Source organism: Miscanthus floridulus, chromosome 15 (assembly GCF_019320115.1).
Source record: "Miscanthus floridulus cultivar M001 chromosome 15, ASM1932011v1, whole genome shotgun sequence".
Classification (NCBI taxonomy): domain Eukaryota; kingdom Viridiplantae; phylum Streptophyta; class Magnoliopsida; order Poales; family Poaceae; genus Miscanthus; species Miscanthus floridulus.
In genome coordinates this window covers 84,481,664-84,491,599 of record NC_089594.1, presented here as the reverse complement: position 1 = coordinate 84,491,599, position 9,936 = coordinate 84,481,664, and positions in this window count along the sequence as shown.

The following is a 9,936-nucleotide window of genomic DNA, read 5'->3' as shown; positions in this document are numbered from 1 at the left end:
CTTTGGAGTCGGAAAATTATTCTCACTAGTCGGGTAGGTCTTGCGAGTGCGTTGTGTACTCAGGGTTTATTTACCCCTGTTGCAGGTGCAGCTTGAGGAGTGGCTGTTGTGTGGAGAATTCTTCTGATGGGCACAGACAGATCCTTGTATCTTATCGTTAGATGTTTGTTTCAATTCCGTTGTTTAATTTCTAAACTCTAAACTTGGTATTGCAATAAATTATTTCTAAGAACTCCTATCGTATGAAATGGACTAAGTATTGTAAACTCGTTCTTATTATTAAATTCTGCATATAAAACATGGATTATTTCGAGTTCTCCCTTAGAGTGTGCTCGATGGAACCGCGAGAAGTAACCCACTTTCAGGATGCTTAGTGTCTAGTGGAAGGCAAGCGCCTTCAAAAGTGTATTATTCTGAGCGGTTCTACCACCACAGGAGCGCGTCTGTAGCGGCGGCGGTGAGCACTATGTGTAGATCTGCGTCGAGGACATGGGTGTCTCAGTGACTACAACTGCTAGGCTGCATCGGCCTCGTCCTCTTGAGCGGCACACTCCCAAAGTCCCAAGATCGCATCTCTCTTCTCATTCCTTGTGATGTGGTGATGCAATCTCTTTCCTGATTATGCTCGACGAAGTTTCCAATGTGAACGTGGCTGGAATTTTGATATCTGTGCTTGCATGCTGTCATTTGGTCATGTGGAACCCTGTTTTTGGTTGATCATTAATTTCGATATGGAACTCTTCTTGTAGCTTGCTGGTAGGCAGCTTTTAATAATCTCCTAGGTGATTGTTGGATGTCAAAGAAAACCTCAGACATGTGATTGACGTTGTTTGCTTGCTGGCTCTTTTGATTAATTACAAAATTTGAGAGATTCAGTCCAATTAATGTGTTGGTTTATTCACTGGGGATACATATAATTATCCAAACAATGTTAATTTTACACAGGGGTAAAACTTTTCAAATAATGGTTTCTTGTGCGCAGAGAAATACAGGTGTAAACTATTTACATGTGAATAATTTTACTGTCTTCCAATTAAAGCACGCAAGCAGTACTGACAAACAGATCTTAACAGTTATCTTACTTGTCGGCTGTGTTTAGTGCAGGTGGTGCTGACTGCTGAGCGTCTGGGCACACTGATCGTGAGTCAAGGAGGCTGAGCTGGCTGCACACAGCACGCTTCACTCCACACCAACGAATAGGATAAGGTGCAGGGGTTCAACATGCTGCAGAGGTATGGTGTCTGACTCTGACCTGGACTGACTGAGAACATCCTTCACAAGAACACCGGCAAAGAAGACGGAATCTAGCAAGCCCAAATCCCGACACCTTCCATGCCTATGTTTATAGAAAATGTCTCGTCGATCCGAATGCAATGCAATGCCTAAGAATCTCGTCAATCGGACCAAGTTGTGAATGACTGAGGGGTTCAACCGGCAGCATGCGTGTTGCATCTGACATAGAGCAAATCATTGAGAAGTAGGTCTAGATTGGATGAGAATATGCAGCCTCAGCACTTTGAAATGAGTGAGGCTAATTCCTGATGCCTTCAAGTCCTACACAAACATATATACTATCGTCCATACAAATGCAATGCAGCAGTTGCATTGACACCTATTGCTGCAAATGAGTGCAGCATCCCACAGACTTATACAAATGCAGTGTGTGTGTGTGCGCGCGCGCGCATGCATGCAGTATCACTTTGGTTTTAATGCCTGGTGTCTGAATGAATGTGATCTCACATACATATAAGAAGGTCCATGCGTCTTGTATATTCAGTTGGACAAGTGAAGGACCAGAACAGGCGACCAGAGGGGGGTGAATGGGAGCCGATAAAAGTTTCTTCAATAAGAAACTAGGCCTATGTCCAACGCCCCTCTCAATCAATCGTCAAGATTACTGCCCCAACTAGTGGTGTAATAATCTTAGGAACGATTAAACAAGTTCTCCAAGCCGGCGGAAGCAAAAATAATAAAAACAGCTCAAAACTGCCCTGTAAAGAATTCCTCAAACATCTTGCGTGCACTGAACAAATAGCAAGCAATTCTCTGATTCAGAGCAACGGAAAACACAACTAGTCATCGTATATACTCATGTCCAGATCACACACACACACGTAGCGACAACCGACAAGCAATCAGCAGAATAATAAAACAAGTAAATAGGCAAAAGTATGAATTAACCGGAAGCCAAGATGTTGAGAATGGAGCAGCTGTTGCCAATGGCTTGACCCTGACAGCAGCTTGCTGGTGGCCGGCAAATAGCAGGTGCTGAACTCCCGTCCTGGCGTGCTCGACCAGCAGCAGCAGGGAACGGCAACAACACCTAGCGGACGGCAGAAACTGGACTCCGCGACGGCGCGCGGGAGGTCCCTGGCGACGGCGGAACTGAGACCCCCAGGTGACAATCTGGAACAGTGCAGAACGCAGAACCAAAAGCAAACACAACTACCCTGGCGGCGGACGGTAGGAAAAGTAGATGTAAACAAAAAAGAACAATTCACCAAGATGAATGATTAACTCCAGTAATCATTCTACAAAAATGCATCTAGCCTCCGCCCGATCGTCCTCCCTCTCTTGACTGGAGAGATCAATAAAAATCTCTCTCTAGACTTGAAGACCTAGGCTAGATCGAGAGAGAAGGTGTGTTCCCTGGAACCCTAGGCACGGGTACTGTTCCCCGTGAACAGTACCTCGCACCAAAAATCCCAAAAGCCCAGCCGCCTCTCAATCATAAGGTGCCACATATTTATATCTCCAAAAGGTGGCCCACCTAAATTACAAGACTGTCATTACGCGACGTAAACGACACGTAATGGCATGATAATCATATCCAATCAATCACGTCCTCCATGGCAAATTCCACGATGTTCGTGATCCCTCTATCTCCGCGATGTGATCCTCGCGATGTCGCCGCATGACCATCCGAAATCATATCGCGATCGCCGAAAATTTCCATCTCCGGCCACGCCCGCCGCACGAGCGTCCCGGTACGTCCTTGGTTTTGTGGCTCAACCAAGAAACCGTCCACCGACGTCCTCCCGCCGTGTAGCCAGATACAGTATACGTACACCGCACAATCTCCGTCCCTCGAACGCGAGCGTCGAACCACCCTTCACCGCCCCGCGGTTCATCAGCATGGCATCCTATCCCCGTTCTTCACAGATCGCCGCATGATTAGTCTCCACCTGTCACCTGCAACCACAGCATGCCAAGAGACACGTCACACGCACACCGTGTTGTCAATCGCTCATCACAAGGCACTAGCCCCACGGGCATCTCAACAAGTAGGTAACATCAACTCAGATGCAGTTGAAGATGAATAATTGCACACTCTGCATGACTATATGGCGTGATTGGTAGGGGGACGATGATGAGTATATATAATGCTGAAAGAAGAGGGGAAGAAGAAGAACCGAGTAGCAGTATGTCAAGGACACTGAGGAAGAGAGAACTTGTTCAGATATCATTCATATCAGTATTGATAGTTGTTTTTTTTTTTCTTTTGCCATCAATTACGGTTATGAAAAATAGAGATAGTTCGCTAAGACGAATTTGCAAAACTTGGTTAAAACGAACCATCAGCAAGCTGAAAAGTTCAATGCCCTCTGTACTACTTTAAAGTAGAATTATCTGATCCACAAGGTGGAATTATCTGTGCTATTTCATTCATTCCTTTTCTATCAGTTAGCAAGATGAAGCACCAAAATATTTAGCACCACACTTGTTTGACATGGTGAGAAGGAAAAACAAATCGGTCCAACAGGAGCTTCGAAACTATAGTTGGATCCGATCGCTAAGAGGCAGGATCACCACCGCTGTCCAAGTCGGGGAGTTTGTCTCCCTTTGGATAAGGCTCCAAAACATCCAGCTGACACCTGGCGTTCGTGACTCCATAGTCTGGAACTGGACAGCCGATGCTTCTTACTCCACCCGTTCAGCGTACTGGATCCAGTTCGAAGGTTCCTATGGCGGATTCCGAAATGACCTCATTTGCAAAGCACATGCTGAGAATAAGGGAAAAGTGTTTGTTTGGATCCTAGTGCGGGAAAAATCTTAACGGCGGATAATCTTCAGAAGAAAGGTGTGCCCTATGTAACGGACCTTTGGAAACATGCCTTCACCTATCACTCCTTTGCCCTTTCGTCAAGGCAGTGTGGAGCCAAGTTCTTTCATGGGAGCATTTCGATGTACAGTTGATCCACCCCACTCAAGGCCCACCTCACCTGAAGTCTTGGTGGGAAGAGGCCGCAACCAAGATAGCAAAAACAAGAAAAAAGGCGCTTCAATGGGATGGTCATCTACACGCTATGGAACATATGGAAGGAAAGGAACAGGAGAATTTTTAACACCGCCCACGAGTCGACAATGCAAGTGTCATTAAGGGTAAAAGAAGATATCGAACAAAGAAAGAGGGCTCTAGCTTGGGGAGGGGGCAATATAGCGGGAGGCATAGTGTAATCCTTATGGGGGCAATGCCCCTCTTGCTCTATACATAAACCTCTTTACCCTTCTTAATTGAAAGGCAGAGCTCCTGCCATTACGTTCAAAAAAATCAGCTAGCAAGATAGTTTGACAATTTTAGCTTTCAACGACCATTCCTAATTCACTGCCCATGTTTTAATCTTTCGCTTCATACCTACTCTTTGATTACAGGTTCTAAGAACAAAATATCAAAGAAGACTTCTTCAAGCTATTGATGAAACAATTACAGGCTCTACCTCCCTCACCGCTTGCTCTGTTCATCTCCTCATGAGGCTGAGATGGCCTCCCTCACAACCTCTGGAAATGTGTGGGCTTAGGCCCATATAATAGCTGGGTCGGATCCAGTTGTGTAATAAGCGGATTGAAGTAGGTTGCATGCTCTTGGTAAATTCAGACTTGCTACCATCAAAGTTGAATTATCAGCAGGATAGTTTTTAATTTAATCTTGCAACAACCATTCCTAATTCACTGCCCATGTGTCTTGATCTTTGGCTTCCTACCTACTCTTTGATTTCAGGGTCTTTCAAAAACTCTTTGATCTCAGTTTCTAGGAACAAAATATCAAAGAAGATTTCTCGAAACAGTTTCAGGCTCTGCCACACTCACTGCTTGCTCTGTTCATCTCCTCATAGGGCTGAGTTGGGTCGGATCCAGTTATGTAATAAGCATTTTGAACATAGGTAGTACGCAAGCTCTTGGTAAATTCAGACTTGCTACCATCAAAGTTGCATTATACATGTTCTTTAGAAACATGGCTTTATTACATAATTTATTTACGATGAATAAGAGCCAAATTGGCATGGGTTTGTGATGGAATGGATCAATCAGCAGGACACTGAAATTAAGACAATAACCGAGCTGCAACTTGTTAACAAGAGAGAACAAAGGTAGACGAAACATCACCAAACAAGAGAGAAGGCTGGACCCATCTTATATTAATAATCAAATAGCGCGATGCCATCACCATGATGAAATTGGTTGATACAAGTTCAGTCTAGAGAAAAAGAGTGAGGCAGCCGCAAAGTCAGGTGTTCAACGGGCCGGGCTGCATAGATATCTTCCCTAACCCAGTGCACATCGTTGAAGAGTATGTTGACACAAGGAAGTCGCTTGCTACCGAACCATTCAAGAATGAGTAGGGCTAATTCCTGACGCCTTCAAGTCCTACACAATGCCTCATATACAAATCCAGTGCAGCCGGCAACTATCTGCTGAAAATGGGTGCAGATTCCACACAAAAAATGCCTTCTATATCAGTTGGCTTGTGCGTGTGTAGTCCTTGGGTTTCAATCAATGCGATCTTGGAGCAGGTACATACTTTCAGGCCATGTCTAGACTCCGCTACTAATTCCACGCCTAATGGCTTCCGGCTGAAATTATGCCGAACATTGTTGAAGACAATTGCTCCGCTCTGGATGACTGTGCGCATGCACGTGCATATATACTCCACTCCGTAACTGTGTCACAAACTCACCATGAACTCCGCTAGTATGAAAGATCTGATAGATTAATGGAATTGACTGTTACTATATTAGCAGCTCTCCTTTTCTCTTACATGTCACCAGTTATTTCCTTGTCCCGCCTAAGTCTCTAGAACATTATTCATGGCTCTATCTAGTTCCATCAATTTGTTACTTGGGTTCAAGTCCATTTCAACCAGAACTTGGGTGCTCTCAACGATCGATGATAATGAAAAAAAACGTCAGGTTGATCATGTTTTTTATGCATTATTCAATGAATTGATTTACTCATCCAACATATGGAGTAGGAGTATGTAGAAAGGTAATAACTGAGATACAGTCAACTAGCATAACACCTGTTGTGATTTGCTAACTGAGTTAAGCAGTGCCAGAAAATTGCCGTTCTAATGTTGTTTTTCATACATGTTTGTTTGGTACAATATACACACAGTAGAGTATGCTAATGAACAAGAGAACAAATGGAAACGGAGACGCATCATCAAACAAGATAAGGCAGATGCAATCTTATATAATCCTAAAAGCAGTGCAATAATGACCATAATTAAATTGGCTTGCATGAGTTCAAAGTAGAAGAGGTTGAGCTGTGATGCAAAGAAATGGTTAGCAAATGAACAGCCAAGTTAGGTGTTCAACCGGCTGCATAGATGTGACACCTGACGACCTCTAGCATGTCTTCAGAAGTTGGTAGAGAATCCATGAAAAAATGCAGCCCCAGCACATAGAAATGAGTGAGGCTAATTCCTGACGCCTTCCAATCCTACACAAACATATGTATCGATATACAAATGCATTGGAGTAGTTGTCACCTATTATTGAAAATGAGGGCAGCATCCCACAGCCTCGTATATATGTGTGCGTGAAGTAGCCCTTGGGTTTTAATGCCTAGGGTCTGAATGAACGTGAGCTCATATATATAAAGAAGGTCCATGCGTCTTGGAGATTCAGTTAGACAAGTAAGTAATGTCAAGCAGCTCGCATATGCTGGTCGTTGAAGACAAATAATTGCATGCTCTGCGCGACTAGGGCGTGATTGGTTAGGGGATGTCCAGTACTCCAGTATAATGCTAAAAGAAGAGGGGGAGAGCCGAGTAGTTGTTTTTTCTTTGCCATCAATTTTGGTTTTGACAAATAAAAATAGTTTGCTAAGACGGATATGCCAACCTTATTGGTTAAAACGTACCATCAGCAAGCTACAAAGGTTAAGGTCCTTAGTACTTTATTGACACTACTACAATAAGAATTTTAGGGAGACAGGCAAGTCTCTTGATTAACGCCGTGTTTAGTTTCAGGAAGTTGGAATTTTGGGCTACTGTAGCACTTTCGTTTTTATTTGGCAATTAGTATTCAAACATAGACTAATTAGGCTCAAAACGTTCGTCTCGCAATTTCCCACCAAACTGTGCAATTAGTTTTTTTTCGTCTACATTTAATGCTCCATGCACGAGCCGCAAACATTCGATGTGATGGCTACTGTAGCACTTTTTGAGATTTTGGGTTGGAACTAAACATGGGATAATAGAGACGATCTAAAAGAGTTGGTGTCTCCTAAAATGTCCAACCATTTTCAGAGACGACCACCTCATTTATGCAGACAACCCGCCTCTATAAATCAATTATTAGAAGCGGGCCTCTTAAGAGGCCCGTCTCTATAAATGGAGGCCATTTCAAGAGACGGTCACCCCATTTATGGAGACACCCTGCCCCTTGAAATCAGAGTGTAGCCCGACAGCCCATCTCAGCCCTCAAATATATAAACAAAACGAGAAACCCTAAGCCATACAGTCCAACCCTCCCTCACTCCTATCCTGTTGTCCAGACTCCATCGACGCTCTCCCTCTCCAGTGCAAACTCCATCGACACCCTCCCTCTCGACCGTAGTAGCCATCCACCTCAACCTTTTCCATCTTTACCCTCCTTTCTCCCAATTTCATAGGGCGAGGCATATGGTGGCGCGGTTGAGGTTTGGCAGAGTATCTCGGGTGCGCGGTGTGACTAAGGCGCAAATTCGATGGCGATGGGTCCCTCGGCACGGCCAGGCAAGGATCGGGTGGCGGCAGCGCCGTCTGGTAGTAGAGACAGTGTAGATCCGGCTGGTGAGCACCTCATCTCTTCCCTCCTTTTCCCTACCCTCTAGCTTTCCCTCACTCTCCCTCCTTGTCGTAGATATGTGGTATGGATGACGACAGCGGCACGGACGACGATGACGGTGGCTCTAGATCTGGTGGGTAGTCAGAGGAGGTGGCACGAGCGAGGATGACCCGCATTCAACTACATGGAGACTAGTCATCAGGGCTAGCGACACGGGCGGGTGGGTGGCGCTGGCTCATCGGTGGGCTCGATGGACCTCCAGGATGGGCTTAATGGCAGGCTCGGGAGCAAGCTCAGCGGTTGCTCAAGCTTCAGCCACGCTGGGGCTTTTTTCCTAGATTAATAGAGGCGGGCACTATACCTGCCTCTGTAAAATGTGATTATAACAGTGACCTTTGGGCAGAGGCGGACAATGCCCCCACCTCTGTAAATGCATAATGCCCGTCTCTAAAAATTGTTATCTTAGTAGTGTGATGCACAATGTAGAATTATCTGTGCTATTTCGTTCCTTTTCTATGAGCACCATAGATTGAATTCAATCTTGCAGTGGCAATTCCAAAGAAGGCTTCTCACAATACTTGTTGATTTTAGGTTCTAAGAACAAAATATCAAAGAAGACTTCTCGAAGCTATTGAAGAAACAATTCCAAGCTCTGTCTCCCTCACCGCTTGTTCTGTTTATCTCCTCACAATCTTTGAAAATTTAGTTGGGCTTAGGCCCATATACTAGCTGGGTTGGATCCAGTAAGCGGTTTGAAGTAGGGAGACTTGCTACCATCAAAGTTTCATTATACTTGTTCTTCAGAGACATGGCTTTCTTACATCCTAATATCTATTTACCATTAATAAGAGGTATATTGGCATGAGTTTGTGATGGAAAGTAATCAATCATGAGACTGAAATTAAGAGAATAACTAAGCTGCCACGCTCGTGAACAAATTAAGTTTGTACAGCCTCTTTGCAATTATTGTAGAGGAAAAATGATACAGGGAGAACAATAACACAAGTTGGCCGAACGGCCAGATTCTCCAGTTCCAAACTCGGAAATTCAGATAGGACATGCAGGCCTTGTCCTTAGATATGAAGTGGATGTTGGAGTTGTTCCAAATTCACTCTAGGATATAGGCCGGGCTTCTGACGGAGCGAAGCGGAGGCTTGGGCCTATATCCTGGAGTGAAGACTGCGTTTTGCATGGAGAGCTTGAGGAGGACATATACATGGACCAACCAGAAGGGTTCATAGTGCCCGGCAAGGAAAAATATGTGTGCAAGTTGAAGAGATCCTTGTATGGTTTGAAACAGTCCTCTCGTCAGTGGAACAAGAGGTTTGATTCATTTATGTTAGCACACAGTTTTAAAAGATCTAAGTATGATAGCTGTGTTTACATCAAGCATGTTAATGGATCACCTATATATTTGCTGTTATATGTTGATGATATGCTGATTGCTGCCAAGAGTAAGATTGAAATCACTAAGTTAAAGAAGCTATTGAGTAGTGGTTTTGATATGAAAGATCTTGGTAGTGCTAAGAAAATTCTTGGTATGGAAATTAGTAGAGACAGAAAATCTGGTTTGCTATTTCTTAGTCAACAAAATTATATCAAGAAAGTTCTTCAGCGTTTCAACATGCAAAATGCTAAGGCTGTTAGTACCCCTATTGCACCTCACTTTAAGTTGCCAGCTGCTCAGTGTCCTAGTACAGATGCAGAGATTGAATACATGTCAAGGGTTCCTTATTCTAGTGCTGTGGGGTCTTTGATGTATGCCATGGTTTGCTCTCGTCCAGATTTGTCATATGCTATGAGTCTTGTTAGTAGATATATGTCTAATCCTAGTAAAGAACATTGGAGGACAGTTCAGTGGATTTTCAGGTACCTCAGAGGCACA